The sequence below is a fragment of the Akebia trifoliata genome, chromosome 5 (genome assembly GCF_017979445.1).
Source record: "Akebia trifoliata isolate Shusen 1 chromosome 5, ASM1797944v1, whole genome shotgun sequence".
Classification (NCBI taxonomy): domain Eukaryota; kingdom Viridiplantae; phylum Streptophyta; class Magnoliopsida; order Ranunculales; family Lardizabalaceae; genus Akebia; species Akebia trifoliata.
In genome coordinates, this window is record NC_141379.1 from 15,759,583 (window position 1) to 15,779,507 (window position 19,925).

The following is a 19,925-nucleotide window of genomic DNA, read 5'->3' on the forward strand; positions in this document are numbered from 1 at the left end:
GCATGCTCTCATCTAACCCGTTCCATTCAAAATATCGATTTCCCAACAAAATAGGCCAACGGGCCTCTAAGGCCCAAAACGATAAAAAATGGCAATTTTTGGTAAATCAAGGCCCTAAGACCTCCCAATGGTCTAAGGGGCCTATAAGAAGGGTTGCAACTCATCCTACATATGTTCAATCTCACCACACCTCCTTTATATCCAAGAGAAACCGAACGATCGATGAAACTCTCCAACGGGCCTAAAAAGCCCGATTTGCCAACATGTGGCATTTTTGATCGAACCGACTATTACAAAAATCTCAAAAAAATTAATAAATTAAAAAATGTGAGACTTGGGATGCCTACCCTTCATCTACCTCCCACCGTTCCACCTCTGAATCTGCAACACCTTAAAAACTCCAAAGTCGACAAACCCTCAACCCTTTTCAAAGTCAATTTCCCATCTTAACCCCAACTTAAAATCAATCCCATGTTACCTAAATCATATGATGAACCCACCTTCAAAAATCCCATTCAAATTAAACCTCATCCAAGCCAAAATAACCTACAACCCTCTAAAAGCCCAAGCCCAATATATCCAAAAATTCACAAAACACTAACCATACCCAATCCATTATCCAACCCACAACCCTAACCCATCATCCCTTACCCACATCAACCAATCACCTTCTCAAACATCAAAAGATGACACATGTCATCACCACCCTTCACCTCCCTCATCTAATCACCTACCCCCATCACCATTCTCTAAACAACTCATCTAACCCACCTCACCTCAACCCATACCCTACCCTAACCTAACCTATCATCATTCTCTAACCACCAACATCACAACCCATACCCAACATACCCTAACCTATCATCATTCTCTAACATCAACAACCACCCACATCACAACCCACATCTACACCCATCATTCTTCTTAAAATACTTCAATGAAATCACCTAAACCCATACTTCCCTCATCATCAACCAACTAACCCATACCCTTCTCTCTAATTAAACAACCCCCATCAACCAATCAACCAGTCTCATCACCTCACCCTCTCATCATGATTGCCACATGGCATCATCCCCTTTCTCCTCCCAAAAACCAATCTACCCACCTCTTACATAACCTATTATCCTAAATCTAAACACCTCACCTCTTCAACCAACCTAAAACTCCTTCTCTAAACAACCCTCTTACGCCCCCACTCCCTCATCAACTATCACTCATCTCATCCCACCAAATACTCTACCCAAATGGATTTGGGTAGGATCCAAACCATTTGGGTTAAAATACAACCCATTTTCCTCATTTACACAACTACCCTCACTTACACTCCAAATTTCATATCCTTCACTTCTAAAACCCATGCCATTTTCTAATATCTCAATTCCTCGTCCCATTATACCCCTTAAACCATCCTCCAAACACTATAAATACGCCTCCCCTCCTTCCAAAAATGGTTATCAAGTCTCCCTAAAAAAAACATCTACTCTCTCTACTCATCCCCACTACTCTCTCATATCATCTTCTAAAAAATAAGTTCACTCTTATATTTCATTAAGGACTCAAGAGAAGAGGAGAAGTCAAGAAGAAGAAGAAAAGAAGATCAAGAATACAAGGTGGGTTCGAAGCACACCCCCCCTTTCTCTCTCTATCCTCTCCTTCTCCCTCTTCTAATATCTCCTTATTCTCTTTTATTGTTATTTTAAATGAGTGGACCCCAAGGCTAAAGGTTCATAAGGGTCATTTTTATCAATGAAATGACCCTATGATCAAATCGAAAATGAATCCCTATCTAGGGTACAAAATGCACACACATGGCACTTTTACTTTCTCCTTTTTTTATATTATCAAATGATCGAGTTGCGTAGAGGTTACCGCCACTTGGCAGGGAGAAAAGGGTGCCTAACACCTTCCCTTTTCTCCAACCAAGCCACTTACCCGAATCCCTAGGATTGATTAGCCTTTTATCCATTGTGAGTCACTAAAAATGCCAAAAATGATAATTTTTCAAAAATGTACATCGGGTGACTATTCACACCCACTTACAACTTGAATGGTGGCGACTCCAAATTTTAGTAGACGTGACCGTCATAATGACGAAATCCACGTATCTACAAAAGCAAACCAAGGATGGATAAGCCCAATTTTAGCCTACTTACAACATGGGGAGCTGCCTCGCAACCTGAAGGAGGCCAGACAAGTCAATAATATAGTAGAGAGGTACACGGTTCTAGATAGGACTTTGTACAGAAGATCCGTAGGGGGGCCGCTCCTGCACTGCTTGACTTCAGAAGAAGCAAAAGAAACTCTAAGAAAGATCCATGGGGGCGACTGTGAAAACCACTCAGAGGGGAGAACTTTAACGCATAAGGTACTCTTTCAAGGGTATTTTTAGCCATACTTACAGAAAGATGTAGCTTCGTACGTCAAGTATTATGATAGCTACTAGAGCCACGGGAAGATAATCAGGCAACCAGTAGTACAGCTCCACTCCCTTATCAGCCATTGGCCATTTGCTCAGTGCGGGATTGACTTAGTAGGCCCGTTGTCTAAGGCTTCAAGAAATCTTACTTTCCTATTGGTGCCAACAGATTACTTCACTAAGTGGGCAGAAGCACTCTCTTTGACCAGGATTCGACAGTAGGAAGTCTAGAAGTTCCTTTGGAAGAATATTATTTGCAGGTTCGATTTGTCTCGTACCATAGTGAAAGCGTCCTCGATCTGCGGGGTGCACGGATCCTCTTTTGACCTTTGAGGTTTGGGAGTCACCACCTAGTTATTAAGGTCTAGGAACCTAACTTTGACTCTAAAAGGCAAATAAACTAATCTACAAAAGAAAAATATGGGTCTGGGGATCACGTTACGGGGTTGGAAGGTGTTAAGCACCAACCCATCCTAGCAAACGCCAGTCTCTACTAATTTCCAAATAAACTACATCGCTAAAAGACCTAAGTAATAATAATAATAAAAATTAAGAAATTTATACTTTTTCAAAGACAACGTTCTCGTTCCCTCAGATCTGATAGAGTAACTCCTTGAACATTATTCCTCATTTTTTTCTGTCTCCGGATCTGATTTCTGATCTCCGAGGTGAGGTATCCCTTCCTTACATCTGGATTCTTTAGATTTTTTTATAGATTTTAAGGTATTTTTGAAGGGCTTCTAGGTATTTTTCAAGCTAAAATCGAAGTATGGGTGTTAGGTAAGGAGTTGGGACTTCAAAATTAGGGTTTATGGGAGGCTATGAAAGCTTTTTGACCTACTTCTCTTAGGATTTTTTATTTGATACGAAAATAGGGTGTGGAAGCCCCTATTTATAGATTTTTCTAAGGGTTGATTTAAATAGAATTAGTGTTTAACTAGAATTCTTTTAGTTAGAGTTTTATTTTAGTTAGAATTGTTTTACGTAGAGTTGTATTTTAATTAGGATTGTTTTAGGTAGAGTTATATGTTAGTTAGAATTCTATTAAATAGAGTTATTTTTTAATTAGAATTTTTAAATTGAATTATTATTTAATTCGAATTCTATTAGGATTTTGACTTTTGGTCTTATTTGATTGATTTTAAGATTTTGACTTTAGTCTTACTTGATTGACTTTAATATCTTGACTTTAGTCTTAGGCGGTGTTTGTTTGCGCTATTTTTCAGCGCTTATTGCTGAAAAAAATTAAATTCAGCACTTTTGTCAAAATAGCGTGTTTGTTTACTCGTGCTTATTGCTGAAAATAAGTGAAAAAAAATCAGCACTATTTTGATGCTGAAAAAAAATGCTGAAGCGGTAAGCACTTCGCTTTTTTCAACACGGACAAGTATGCCCTTTGTTTTTTTAAGCATGGACAAATATGCCCTTATTCTTAAAATGATATTACCTCTTATATCCCATGGATAAGTATATAAACACCCCACAAATTAATAAACCCACACCATAGCTAAATTATTTTGTCTTATATGGGTTAAAAGTTTTGGAATGAGTTGATTTTTGGTGAGGATGATCTCTACAATGAGGAGATCATCCTCACAAAAAATCAGCACATCTTGAAACTTCTAACCCTATCAAAACAAGTTCAAGAATCATAAATTGTCCCTTTTTTTTTTTTGAAAACTATTTTTAACGAGTTAGAAGTTTCAAAATAGGCTGATTTTTGTGAGGATGATCTCTAGACCATATAAACCATCCTCACTAAAAATTTGCTCATTCCATAAACTTTAATCCATATAAAATAAAACAAAAAATGGCTATAGTGTGGGTTGCCCTTATTAATTCATAGGGTACTTTATAATTACACATCCTTCATTTCCATCGAAAATTATTCATCCAAAATTAAGTTCTTTTAAAGTTGATTTCAAATTTTGGTGACTTGCATGACATTATTATTTTTAATTTGAAATTTGTGGGCTTTTATAAATAGAAATTATTATTTATAAATTGAAGATTTGAGTATTATTTATTATTTAAAAATAAATTATATTTTAATTTATAAGAAATAATATATTTTATTGTGTTTGATAATAAATAAGCATTTGAAACATGTAAATAATGTATAATATGATTGTAAGGGTAACAAAGACAATTTATCAGTTTTAGCAATGTGTAACAAACATGATTCAGCATCTAAACAAATAACTTTTTCAGCACTTAAATTCAACGCTTATAAGTTTCAGCGCTTAATGCTATTCAGCACTTATTTTTTTCAGTTTAACAAACAGCACCTTACTTGATTGACTTTAATTTTGACTCTAGTCTTACTTAATTGACTTTAATATCTTGAATTTAGTCTTACTTGATTGACTTTAATTTTTTGGAGAACCCCCCTCTATTATATCTTTAATTCTTTAAATAAATCTCTTGGCAACCATCAACAATTTTGCCTGAGAGCCTGATTGATCGATTTTTTTGGTTCAAAATTTTAAATTAATTTTATGAATCTTTTACTTTAATTATTTAATATTTTATTTATTAATTTCAAAAAATTTAATTATAAAATTTGTAAAATTACCGTTTTACCCTCGAAAAGGACTTTTTGTGTTTCAAGTCGATTTTTGATGTTCTAGGATATTTTAGAATCGATTTTTCATAAGGAATTCAATGGAAAGATTAGTTTGTGTCATTTATGAAAATTTTTGTGTGGAATCGTGGTGAACTTTATGAGGGGCATTTTCATAATTTTATCAAATTCTATAAAAATTGGCGAAATGATTTATTTGTTTTCGATTTGTTGTTTTATGTGTTTGAACGGGTTTTCCTAAGCGTAACGTAGGCTCTAGGGATATTTTATGATTAGGGTTATTTTGATAATTTGGTCATTTTTTAGTGACTTTTATCGTGTAGCTTCTTTTTGTATGAAAAATGATGATTTCTAAGCTTTTGGGGTTATATTTTCCTAACGTAGCGTGGTTTTTACAATTTTGTTAATTTGAGATATCTAATCTGGATTTCTAAAATATATCTAGTAATAAATAAAGTATTGGAATAATCATCCATCATTGGGAACCGTTGTAATCAGGTTGACGAGTTGATTAATCAGGCGAATGCAAAAATGGAGTGTCTACAGTTGCCCCTCTTTGGCAGAGGGTTGAAGCAAACTAGATAGCAAATCTATTTTGGTAGATAGTACGATATCCGAATGCCATAGCTAGTGACAGTTCATTTTGCAGCCTGATTTAGCAATTTGTTAGGATGTTCGGATCCTTGAGCGTAAAACTCTCCCCGAACTAAAAGGTTGTCGGGTCATCGAGCAAAAACTCTCACTGACAGTGTCAGATCTTTGAATTTTAAAAAATTCTCCCTGACTAAAAAGTGCAAGTATGAGTGTAATTGAAATCTGAGATAAATCTCAAAAGGTCTGAGCAAAATTCAAATCAATCTGAGTAAAATTTGAGCAAAACATAAAATCTGAGAAAAATTTTGACTTTCAAAAAAACTTGAAAAAAAATTTGAGGTTTGAGAAAAGTCTGAGCAAAAGTTGAGAAAAAGTTGAATGTTATTCTCTACTTACCCTGGGTGAAAGCGTAATGAACTTATTTTTCTGGGAGTCCTACTCTAATTGCTCGGGGTGAAAGAGTAATGAACTAATTTTTTTGGGAAGTTCTACTCTACCTACTCAAGGTGAAAGAGTAATGAACTAATTTTTTTTTGGAAGATCTACTCTACCTACTCGGAGTGAAAGAGTAATGAACTAAACTTTTTGGGAAGTTCTACTCTACCTGCTCGGGGTGAAAGTGTAATGAATTAATTTTTTTTTGGAAGTTCTACTCTACCTATTCGGAGTGAAAAAATAATAAACTAAGCTTTTTGGGAGTCCTACTCTACCTGCCCAGGGTGAAAGAGTAATGAACTACTTTTTTTGGGAAGTTCTACTCTACCTATTCGGAATGAAAGAGTAATGAACTAATTTTTTTTTTGGGAAGTTCTACTCTACCTACTCGGAGTGAAAGAATAATGAACTAAGCTTTTTGGGAGTCCTACTCTACCTGCCCAGGGTGAAAGAGTAATGAACTAATTTTTTTTTGAAGTTCTACTCTACCTACTCAGGGTGAAAGAGTAATGAACTAATTTTTTTTGGAAGATCTAGTCTACCTACTCGGAGTGAAAGAGTAATGAACTAAACTTTTTGGGAAGTTCTATTCTACCTGCTCGAGGTGAAAGTGTAATGAATTAATTTTTTTTTGGAAGTTCTACTCTACTTACTCGGAGTGAAAGAATAATAAACTAAGCTTTTTGGGAGTCCTACTCTACCTGCCCAGGGTGAAAGACTAATGAACTAATTTTTTTGGGAAGTTCTATTCTACCTATTCGGAGTGAAAGAGTAATGAACTAATTTTTTTTTGGGAAGTTCTGCTCTACCTACTCGGAGTGAAAGAATAATGAACTAAGCTTTTTGGGAGTCCTACTCTACCTGCCCAGGGTGAAAGAGTAATAATGAACTAATTTTTTTGGGAAGTTCTACTCTACCTACTCAGGGTGAAAGAGTAATGAACTAATTTTTTTTTGGAAGATCTACTCTACCTACTCGGAGTGAAAGAGTAATGAACTAAACTTTTTGGGAAGTTCTATTCTACCTATTCGGAGTGAAAGAGTAATGAACTAATTTTTTTTTGGAAGTTCTACTCTACCTACTCGGAGTGAAAGAATAATGAACTAAGCTTTTTGGGAGTCCTACTCTACCTGCCCAGGGTGAAAGAGTAATGAACTAATTTTTTTGGGAAGTTCTACTCTATCTACTCGATTTTTTTGGGAAGTTCTACTCTACCTACTCGGAGTGAAAAATTAATGAACTAAACTTTTTGGGAAGTTCTACTCTACCTGCTCTGGGTGAAAGAGTAATGAACTAATTATTTTTCTTTTTTTTTTGAAGTTCTACTCTACCTACTCGGAGTGAAAGAATAATGAACTAAGCTTTTTGGGAGTCCTACTCTACCTGCCCAGGGTGAAAGAGTAATGAACTAATTTTTTTGAGAAGTTCTACTCTACCTACCCGGAGTGAAAGAGTAATGAACTAATTTTTTTGGGAAGTTCTACTCTACCTACTCGAAGTGAAAAAGTAATGAACTAAACTTTTTGGGAAGTTCTACTCTACCTGCTCTGGGTGAAAGAGTAATGAACTAATTGTTTTTTTTTTTTTTTTGAAGTTCTACTCTACCTACTCGGAGTGAAAGAATAATGAACTAAAGCTTTTTGGGAGTCCTACTCTACCTGCCCAGGGTGAAAGAATAATGAACTAATTTTTTTGGGAAGTTCTACTCTACCTACTCGGAGTGAAAGAGTAATGAACTAATTTTTTTTTAGGAAGTTCTACTCTATCTACTCAGAGTGAAAGAGTAATGAACTAAGCTTTTTGAGAGTCCTACTCTACCTACCCAGGGTGAAAGAGTAATGAACTAATTTTTTTTGGGAAGTTCTACTCTACCTACTCAGAGTGAAAGAGTAATGAACTAATTATTTTTTTGGGAAGTTCTACTCTACCTGCTCGGGGTGAAAGAGTAATGAACTAGTTTTTTTGAGAACAAACAGGGGATTAACCTCGCATTTAATTTTTTTTTAAAATAAAAAGTTCGATTTTATGAAGGTCTGGTAAACATTTTAAGTCTCTTTGAATCTGAGGAATTTTCAAATTGTTGTCAAGAGGGTAACCTTTAATTCAAAGTTAACCTTATCCTTTGGGGTTAAAATTGACCAGGCTTCAGAACCAAAATGCCCCTAGTTTGACAGGAAATATTACACTGGGGATAATTGAACATAATTTGAAAAGAAATGCCCCTAATGTAAGAGGGGAAACTGTACTCTTTAGAAAGAAAAAGTGCCCTTGTTATGAAAATTTGAAATTCTTGATTACCAAGCGCAGTAAAGGTTTAACTTTTAATTTTGACTTTTTATATTCAAGATTTTGAGTTAGGCTCAAAGAAATTGGAACAAAATATTTCTTTCTGAAATTCATCATAAAATTTGTTCTTTCTCCCCATTGGTTCGCTTAGGGACATGAAACTTTTTAGATCAATCGTAGACGAGATACTTGTATCCATTGAGTCTATATTTGGTTGAAACTGGATATTGAAACTTGATCATTCGGACTTTTGATGTTTCACCTCGGATTGCCTTTTCAGCTTCTCAACTTAACGGAGATTTTCTTTTATTTTTGATTGTTCTAAGTTTTGCCTAAATTACCTTTTCAGGTTTTCAATCTAGCGAGCATGCTCTAGATTTTGCCTAGATTGCCTTTTCAGGTTTTCAATCTAGCGAGCTTTATTTTTTTTTCTTTGCTCTGATTGTTGCCAAAGTCGTCCTTTCAAATTTTCAACCTTGTGAGCTTGCCTTAATTTTTGCCTAAGTCGCCCTTTCGGGTTTTTAACTTTGTAAGAGTTTTTTCTTTTTCTTCCATTTTGAACTTCTGGAGTTACTGTTTGATCATGCTTTACTACCTTCCTTAACCTTTTCACACGGTACTTAGGAGGACTTTTATGGGTAGGCTTAGGACTGGGCATAAAAAGAAAGGGATTTTGAGGCTTAAAAACCCGAATGCCCTTTGTGTGGCATTTCCTTTTAAATTGTTTTCTTTTTCCTTGAATTTTCTTTCCCATTTTGAATGATATTTTTTTTCTTTTCTTTTCTTTTCTTTTTTTTTGAATTTTTTTTTTTTTAGATATTTTTTTGTTAGGGAATTTATTTTTTTTATTTTGATGTGGTTGGGCTTGAAGTAACTTCTCAAGTTGCCTACGTACCTCAGAATTTTGGGATCAGACCAAGACGTAGTTCGAATTTTTCCCTTCCCTAGGTTAGGTGATAGGGTTAAGAAAGAAAAATGAGTCATTTTTTTTGAAAAAGCTGCAAAGGGCTGAGAAAGGAGATATTGAACTGGGTAATAGGAGAATTGATTCGGCTAAAGATGGCCTCCTTAAATGTAGTACCGTTTGATTTGGTCAAGGTTGGTTGGTTCTAGTAATTTGATTCCATCATGATCTTGAAGTCTAACAGTTTTTTCAGAGTATATCCTTAATGATTGAATCTCTCCAATTGGATTCAACTTCCTCTTATGATCAAGGAAGAGTGCTCAAATTTTTTTTTGGTAGTCTAATAGTTAGATCTTTTACTTATAAGTGATGAACTTTGACTTTCTTGTCAAACATGCGAGTGACTCCTCACCATTGACAGATCCAATCTGTTTCTAACAATTGACTTCCATCATGATCTTGAAGTCTAACAGTTTTTCCAGATAGTATTTCCTTAATGATTGAATTTCTCCAATTGGATTCAAACTTCTTCCTATGATCGAGGAAGAGTGCTCAATTTATTTTTTTTGGTAGTCCGATAGTTAGATCATTGACTTATAAGTGATGAACTTTGACTTTCTTGTCAAACATGCGAGTGATTCCTCTCCATTGACAAACCCAATCTGTTTCTAACAATTGACTTCCATCAAGACCTTGAGATACAGGACTTTCCCTTTTAACCGGTAAGACTGCTTCCATATCATATACTAGAGAGTAGGGAATAATCCCAGTGGAAGACTGTATTTGAAGTACGACACCTCCATAGTGAATGATAGCTTTACGAATCTTGGTGCAATGATTATCTTAAAACTCTTAATAGCTATTTTAACCACTCCATTAATCTGAGGACGGTAAGGGGATGATTTGTGATGCTAGATCTTGAACTTTGAACATAGAGTAATAACTTGAGCTTTGAAATACGACCCATTATCAGAGATCAATATAAAAGGTACCCCCATATTGACTGATAATATGTGATTTACAACTCAAGATGTAGTGAGGATAGCACTGATACATTTTATAACATCTCTATCGATATTTTCATCTCATCGGGCGAGTATGTATTCCATGTTGAACAACACCCAAGCTTGCACCTAACATATTCTCATCAGACTACGCGAACAAGTCTTTTGAAATTTTTGAGTAAATTCATTATCCCCTCGTGTTCCTTTAGGGATAGGATGATTTCTATCTGAATCTCTTTAGGAATCATTTTCCGTTACGAGGTCAATGACCTGTACTTTCTCGATTAAAAGTTGAGCCCGACTCTTATCTTCTTGCTCAGGAATGAAATCTATCCTTGAAGCCAGATTAGTAGTTAATTTGTTAATGCGCTCGAGGTATTCAAAAATTTTCTTTATTCAAATGGGACGACAGACGTCGTTCTAGGCTTAGCAAACGAACTCGACTCATAGAAAGGAATAGACTCAATCTAAAGAAGACATGACCTTAATAGATTGATAGAAAGAATTGGACTCAAGCTAAACTACATGATTCATGAAAACTTGAGACAAGCACCCACAACGGGCTTGATTATGGACGGCGAACTCAAAATATTGCTTACAACCAGTAGGACTGAGGCACTATGATCTTTAAGGAACAACTGGGCGATGTTGAGAAATTTTGAGGTCATTTCTGACTATTGACTTGATATTGACGTTTGTTCTAACTGACCGGATTTACAATCCTAGCTAGACAATAGACGATTAAGCTTAGGTACAATGATAACCCTTAAAATTCATTAAAGGTGAATTTAACCAGTTTCAGTGTCACCCCCTTGATAACATTTTAAATGAACCCTGAGATTTTATTGAATTCTGTACACCAATCCATTGAACAATTCATTAATGTAATGATTATTCAGAAAAATAATTTTATTGCACTCGTGAAAAATATTGACAAATAATCTTTTCATTGAATAACAACTTCCACAAACATATTTCAATAATTTTTCATGCAAAAATAGATTTTTTGGAAAATATTTTCTTTTAGAAAACTTTTTTGGGAAAGCATTTTCTTTTGAAAAATCTTATTCTTTTGGAAAACATTTTACTTTTGGAAAGCATTTCTCTTCTGGAAAACATTTTTCTTCTGAAAAATATTTTTCTTCTTTTAAAATGGGTTAGAAATCCGAATTAGAAAAAAGTTTGAATTTTATTTTGATTCAAATGGCTCGGCCCATAATGATCGTTGGATCGAGATGGACTGGGTCAAGTTTAAAATGGATTTTTTATTGGGTTGGTGCACCTAGTGATCAGGTTAAACAGAAAAGATTGATCCTTGAGGACAAAACCGTACATTATGATCTCATCATTCACATACATTCACCTCATCATTCACATGCATTCTGATCTCATCATTCACATACATTCATTATTCACAAGGTCCCATTCAATAAATAATCCGGGAACACCCACGATAAGTTCGAGCCGTAACCTACAAGGAAGGTTTCTAAACTCTAAGCTTACTACGTGCAATGCATTTTTATCTGGCCACCCTTGCCCAAATACACCTATATACCTCTCGATACGTGGTGACTTGGTTTGATATACCGTATCGGTGATAATCTAAAACTTCAACTCACTTCTCTGAAGTCAAAAACAACTAGTTTGATCCCTAATTGAGAGGTGGGGCACGATGCTGAGCAATAGCCTACTTAAATACCTCTCGTCTAAAATAGACGTAGCCTATCCCCCTCATATAGTAGGGTACAGCAGGGCAGGATCTCGCTTAGGCACTAGTTTTGACCAAGAAGTGTAATTAATGTACTTGGATTATCTTTGATATATCTACGGGTACGAGTCAAGAGTTGTAGCTTTCATAAATGGTTTGGCATCCCACAAGGGGACCGATCACGTACTACTACTACATTGGCAAATGGACATGTGACTGTGTGGCTTACAATAGGTCAAAGGCTCGGGTTGCTCCAGCCTAGGTGCATCGATATACCTTTCAGAGTCATTTGATCAGACGGTATTGATGCCCCAGTTTGATATACCCTATGTACGTGACTGGAGTTGTGGTTTTCATGAATGACGTCGCATCTCCTAGGAGACCGGGCTACGCACTAGTGCCACGTTGGCTAAATGGGATTTACAAGCGTGCAAAGTAGTAAACGTGCTAGTGGTGTGTGCAAAACAGGGTAAGGTGTGCTCGGGGCCTTTTTCAAACAAATAGGCCCATGGGCTTGATCACATCATTAATGGCTACAATCATAGTGAATACAATCATCAAAAAATTATCAATATCAAAGTCATGGCATGCAAATCAGGAGGAATTAAAATCAACCAATCAATCAAGACCAATAATTAATTAAAACCAATTAATCAATATGTTAGAGTTAAGGTTCCATCAATCAAGATATCAAAGGGGTATCATCATATCAATTGGGTATCAAAAGGGAAATCATGCACCCTAATCTAACACAGAACATATTCAATCATGGACTCATCGAGTCAACTCATCTCATAGCACTCAATCCTCATATAACATGGAAACAATATCATCATAACATATCAAGGGAATGTATAGGAACAAGCAACAAATTGCATGAAACCAATAAATTCAAACGAGTTGACTTGACTCATTACGTTCAAAATTGGGTATCATGGCAACACATTATGGTAAAATCTCACAAAGAGAATTAAAATAAATAGCACACAACTAGTTCCTCACGTGATGTAAGATGAGTTCAACTAAGTTGACTCACCTAAAAATTCACTCCTATGGTTGATTTTTGAAATCCAATCTTTTTTTTTTTACCAATCAATGGTTACTTTGGGTTTCTCAAAACAAATTGAGATTTTAATTAATATTGAATCAAGGATAGTGTGATAATTGTTGAGATAGGAATAATATATATTTTTTTTGTTTTAAAAAAAATTGTTTTAATTAAGCCGTTAATTTCGTATAAATTTTCATGAGATCAATGATAACATAAGTATGGTCTACACATATCCCTGCCCTAGGGGATAATATTTTACCTGACTAAAGATTTTTGGTTGGTGTATGGGTTCCATTTCATGAGGTCAATATGAGTCCAAGGATTATTGGGGAATGTGGGGTCATGAAATCATTGTCTTTAATTTAAACAACGCAAACATTCGATAGGTAATCACAACCCTCATAGACCTCCAAGCCTGGCTTGCTCAGCTCCTCTTCTTTAAAGCACACACAACGTTTGCTCATTTTCACTGTCAAGGCAATTTTTAGCGGTTTCTAAACTAATCTTTGGTAGCCTAAGTGGCACTAAACCTCACCACCTTCCTGCTGACTCCACCTTGAGTTGCAACTAGGTAGTTTAGCCTCTTCGTTCTTCTGTTTCTCCAAAAGTTGGGCACCTCTAGCAGCCTTTGCTTCAACTCCTTTCAAATACTTTGTAGGGTTTCCTAAGCTATCGTAGTATCGACTGACTAATTTACCAACAAATATGTAGTTTCTGACATAGAAATCCCACCAGTCAACAATACTCTTCATCTCAACGCTGGATAAACCATGTAATGAGTCTGTAAGGCCATCTCTCGTAAAGTTTCCAGAAACAAATGCACGTGAAGCATCTCTGTCGGCGAAATGATTGTAACCACCTCCTAGTTCGTAATGGAATCTTCCTTTTGTTACATCAGCCACAGAGGCGAGAATTCCTTAGAGGATGGGCAAATTATCATCAGTCCCATTGTGCATAGACAGCTCTTTTGTGCTCCATACCCTTAATTGAAGTTGCTGCTGCCGCTTACGTGGAAGTTGATGGACAAGGAGAGCAACGAACGTGATAGAAACTGCCAAACCTAAAAATAAACAAGTAGACGATGCCCTTGCTAACATTCTTCTCTTCTCGCTCTCGTTCTCGATCATATCTGCTGCGTTAGGGACTATTAACCACAAAAATCAATCAATCTATTAATCGGTTATTGCTCTTTCCATACCTACCGTAACTAACTCGTCTTTCTTATCTCTCTGCTCTACTGTCCACAAAACATACCCTTCCGAGTGTCGAAGGAGTTGCTTGGGTCTCTCTCTCTTTCTTTCTCGCTGTGTGTCTGCTACTCTTTACTAGATTTCTTTCTTTATTTTTTTTTACAGCACATACATGTGACTCACAGAATCTGTACTACCACACTCACTGTTATCTGTGTTTATCATTTACTTTCTTCATATTTTTTTTTATCTTTTGAAGCTTTTTATATAAAAAATAATAGAAGAAAATCTTTTGATGTTGTCACAGCAGCACGTACAAAGGAAAAAAAACTATTTTGCTATTACTAACAGCAGTACCCAAAAAAACTTTTTTTTTTCTTTTTGCTGTTACTAACAGTACATCACTCACAAAGTTTTTTATTTTACAAACAGCATGTCAGTCACCCACAATAGCTCCCTAAAAAATCTTTTTTAATAAATTTTTTTTTAACAACAAAAAATAAAAAACTCCCATGGTTCCTTATCTCAAAGATCATCACTCCATCCTCAATTCATTAACTTTTTGTGATCTTGAATATTTTAGGATCATTACTAGTAACCCTCAATTGGATCATAAAAAAAATCAAAATTATGATACTCAAAATCCAATTAAATGATTCACAATCACGCCAAAAGAATATAAATAAATAAAAAATCAATATGTAAATAAAAATAAACAAAAAAAAAAATAAAACCTAGGTCAATTTGGCAACGCACCAAAATTTGAGATTTTTTTCAAGTCTGATACTCAAAATGTCCCTAGTGGAGTCGCCACTGAAAACGCCCTCGATCCGCGGGGTGCGCAGATCCGCTTCTGACCTTTGAGGTTTGGGAGTCGCCACCTAGTTATTACGATCTAGGAACCTAACTTTGACTCTAAAAGGAAAATAAACTAATCTACGAAAGAAAAATACGGGTCTGGGGATCACGTTACGGGGTTGGAAGGTGTTAGGCACCAATCCCGCCTTGCAAACACCGGTCTCTACTAATTTCCAAATAAACTACATCGCTAAAAGACCTAAGTAATAAAAAAAAATTAAGAAATTTATACCTTTTCGAAGACAACATTCTCGTTCCTCAGATCTGACAGAATAACTCATTGTACAGTATTCCTCGCTTCGTTCTGTCTTCGGATCTGATTTCTGATCTCCGAGGTGAAGTATCCCTTCCTTAAATCTGGATTCTTCGGATTTGTTTATGAATTTTGGGATATTTTTGAAGGGCTTCTAGGTGTTTTCAACCTAAAATTGAAGTATGGGTGTTAGGTAAGGAGTTGGGACTTCAAAATTAGGGCTTAGGGGAGGCTAGGGAAGCTTTTTGACCTACTTTTCTTAGGGTTTTTTATTTGATACGAAAATAGGGTGTGGAGGCCCTTATTTATAGATTTTTTTAAGGGTTGATTTAGATAGAATTAGTGTTTAACTAGAATTCTTTTAGTTAGAGTTGTATTTTAGGTAGAGTTGTATTTTAATTAGGATTGTTTTATGTAGAGTTATATTTTAGTTAGAATTCTATTAAATAGAGTTATTATTTAATTAGGATTGTTAAATAAAATTATTATTTAATTAGAAGTCGATTAGGATTTTGACTTTTGGTCTTATTTGATTGACGTTAAGATTTTGACTTTAGTCTTACTTGATTGACTTTAATATCTTGACTTTAGTCTTACTTGATTGACTTTAATTTTGACTCTAGTCTTACTTAATTGACTATAATATCTTGACTTTAGTCTTACTTGATTGACTTTAATTTTTTGGAGAACCCCCTCTATTATATCTTTAATTCTTTGGACCCCTCCTTGAATAAATCTCTTGGCAACCATCAACAATTTTGCCTGAGAGCTTGATTGATCGATTTTTTTGGTTCAAAATTTTAAATTAAATTTATTATTGTTTCACTTTAATTATTTAATATTTTATTTATTAATTTCAAAATTTTTAATTATAAAATTTGTAAAATTATCGTTTTACCCTTGGAAAGGACTTTTTGTGTTTCAAGTCGATTTTTGATGTTCTAGTATGTTTTAGAATCAATTTTTCGTAAGGAATTCAATGGAAAGATTGGTTTGTGTCATTTATGAAATTTTTTGTGTGGAATGGTTGTGAACTTTATGAGGGGCATTTTCGTAATTTTGTCAAATTCTATGAAAATTGGCGAAATGATTTATTTGATTTCGATTTGTTATTTTATGTATTTGAAGGGGTTTTCCTAAGCGTAACGTAAGCTCTAGCGATATTTTAAGGTTAGGGGTATTTTGATAATTTGATCATTTTTTAGTGATTTTTATCGTGAAGCTTCTTTTTATATGAAAAATGATGATTGCTGAGCTTTTGAGGTTATATTTTCCTAACGTAACGTGGTTTCTATAGTTTTATTAATTTGAGATACCTCATCTGGATTTCTGAAACATATCTAGTAACAAATAAAGCATTGGAATAATCATCCATCATTGGGAACCGTTGCAATCAGGTTGACGAGTTGATTAATTAGGCGAATGCAAAAATGGAGTGTCTACACATAATTTCTGATAACGGAAGGTAGTTTACAAGAGAGTAAGTAAGAGAATTTTGCAGAGAATACAGGATAAAGTAAGTGTTTTCTACCCCTCAGTACCCTCAGGGTAACAGGTAGGCCGAAGCTACAAATAAGGTGTTGCTAAACATTTTGAAGAAGAGGTTAAGAGAAGCCAAGGGCAGGTGGACGTCAGTATTGCATGGGGTCTTATGGGCTTACAGAACAACTATTAGAACGTCCACGGGAATGTTCCCATTTTCCATAACTTATGGAGTAGAGGTAGTAATCCCCACAGAAAAAAGCTTCCCCACAGTAAGAACCATGATAGTGCAGTCTAAAAGAAATAGTCCCCAGCTAGTTGGAGAGTTGGACCTGTTGGAAGAAAAATGAGATGTCGCACTAATTAGACTGGAGCATTACCACAAGAAGCTATATAACTACTTGAATAAGAAAGTTCGTCCTAGCCAGTTTCAAGAAGGCGACTTAATGCTGAGGCGAATATTCCAGAATACGGAAAAGCCGAATAGTAATAAGTTAGGAACGAATTGGGAAGGGCCCTACATAGTGGCAAAGGTGGGCCAGAAAGGAGTATATTACTTACTCACTATGTTTGGTCAGCGGTTACCCAAACTTTGGAATGCGTGTAATTTAAAGAGATATTATCAATAAATGTTTTACTATTATTGTCTCTCAGTTATGTTTGTAGGGCTAAGCCGAAGAGAAGAATCCAACCGGGATTCGGGCCTACATGGGTCTCATCTGCCTTCATTGGAGGGGTGAGATGTCTAGTCGGGGCCTAATACTAACATGAGTAACAATTGTTGTGTAGTTCCAGCCGGGGTCCAGACCTACACAGGTCTTCTCTACCTTCGTTGGCAGAATAAGATGGCTGGTCAGGGCTCTACTCTATACATATGTATCTATTTTGTAAATTGTTAAATAATCCATGAATGCCTGAAATGATAGTACGTCATATCATCCAGAGTGGTATACTATCTTAAGATGTACGGTAGGGACGACAAAGCTCATACGTGGTATGGGACACGTATGAGAGTGGAGTCACAACTAGAATCTGGGTCCATTTCTTTCTATCTTTACCAGTGAACTTATATTGTAAAAGTGGTCGTATATGAATGGAGTTGTATATTTGAGAATTACATGCACGCTTGATAGGCATATAAAAAGATGATTAGTCTGTGATCACTAACAATCTAAAAGTAGACAAATGTTCTGACACATCAAAAAGAGATCCATTGCTTACGGTCATATCAAATTGCCCGCTTGAGCCGGATAAATAGTCATCCAGTGTTGTAAGTGCAGCGACTGACCACAAAATCAAGAACTAAAAACCAGTGAAATGTTGTAACATTATGTCCCGACTGGGAGCGATCCAGTCGTGAATCCTAACTTCTAATTTCACTACTCCACCATTGTGTAATATGTAAATGTTGTTCTATTCTGAATTATAAATTGGAAAGCATGTTACTATTTCAATGTTGTCAATTATATTTGTATAAGAATGAAGATGTATAATGAATATAGATGACTGATGTTAAACCTTGCATGTTTTGAAATGATTCAGTATATTATTACTCGATCACGTTAGGTGAGGTTATTAGTAGGAATTGTTCGTGGACCTACTGGGTAACCATTATTACTTACCCTTTCCTTCCTAATTTTTTTTGCTTCAGAGCCTGCAGTCGAAAAGGCAATCATAGAGGCATTGAGTAAGGATCATCTGGTGGGTTATACCGACAATCAGAGTCCATATTCCAATGAGCATTAAGACTGCTTCCCCTAGGAGCTTGTTCGTCTTAAAAAGTGTATTTAATTTTTGGATTGAGAGATTAGGTCCATGATAGACTGAGAGTATTTTCGTAATCTTGTATATTTTTATCTTTTTGTGCAACTCTGATATTTTTTTCTTTGTTTTGGTGAGCACGCAACTCTGATCTAACTCTATGTTGTTCGTTATTTACCATCGTCCGCATTTTATATACTTTTGATACATTGTTATATACAAGTTTTGTTGGATATTGGCTTACCAGTTCTTTTTTAGTTCCATGGAACGCTAACCTGAACGGAGGAAACCATGTCCAAACTTCGAGGTGACCTTGAGATTTGTGTTAGCGTTTGGCGAGATGCCACAGATGGTATTAGAGCTCAATAGTAGTTCTGTATTGGGGTTACGAGCTCTTCCGTGTTTAGAATCCATAGAGCCTAGTAAAACTAAGATAGGATTCTAGGTTCATTTTGTTAGTTAGAGTCCCGTTACTTAAAAATAATTGTCCTACCAATCTCTGGATGGTTTTTCGTTCATTTATTGTCACATCTGATGGGAGGGTTCAATCTTCTAAGTATGCCTTGATGTCTGAATACCATGATTTCTCCTCAGGCTCTGCTATAAATACTGGTAAACAGTAAGCTGGTTCATCTTGGACGTCAATTACGATAGAATCGATGTCCAAGTCTTCGAAAATACTAATAATGGAAGCAAGCATGGCTAATGCATCAGCAAACTGATTTTTTGCTCGTGGCATGTAAGTGAATTAGATTTTGGTGAAGTTCGAGCTTAGTTTTTCAAGGTATTCATGGTAAGGGACTAATCTTTATTTTCGAGTCTTCCATTCTCTGGTTGTCTGATAGACTACTAGACTTGAATCCCCGAATACATCAATTTCGTCCACTTGTAGACACCCCATTTTTGCATCCGCCTGATTAATCAACTCGTCAACCCGGTCGCAAAAGTTCCCAATGATGGATGTCTATTCCAATGCTTTATTTTGTTACCAGATAGGTTTCAGAAATCCGGATGAGGTATCTCGAATTGACAAAACTTAGAAACCACGCTACGCTAGGAAAATACGACCTCAGAAACATAGAAATCATCATCTTGCAAACCAAAAAGAAGCTTCACGATAAAAATCACTAAAAATGATTAAATTGCCAAAATACTCCTAACCTCAAAACAACCTTAGAGCCTACATTACGCTTAGGAAAATCCGTTCAAACACATAAAACAACAAATCGAAACCAAGTAAACCACTTCGCCAATTTTCACAAAATTTGACAAAATTACGAAAATACCCCTCATAAAGTTCACGATCATTTCATACAAAAAACTTCATAAATGACAAAAACCAACATTCCATTGAATTTCTTACAAAAAACTGATTCCAAAACATCCTGGAACATTG

General features: G+C 35.6%; 1 pseudogene; it reads right to left on the minus strand.

The window, feature by feature from the left end:
* Positions 1–13,347: 13,347 nt before the first annotated feature.
* On the minus strand, positions 13,348–14,112 carry LOC147401551 (membrane-associated progesterone-binding protein 4 pseudogene; annotated as a pseudogene).
* Between the last annotated feature and the right edge of the window lie 5,813 nt (positions 14,113–19,925).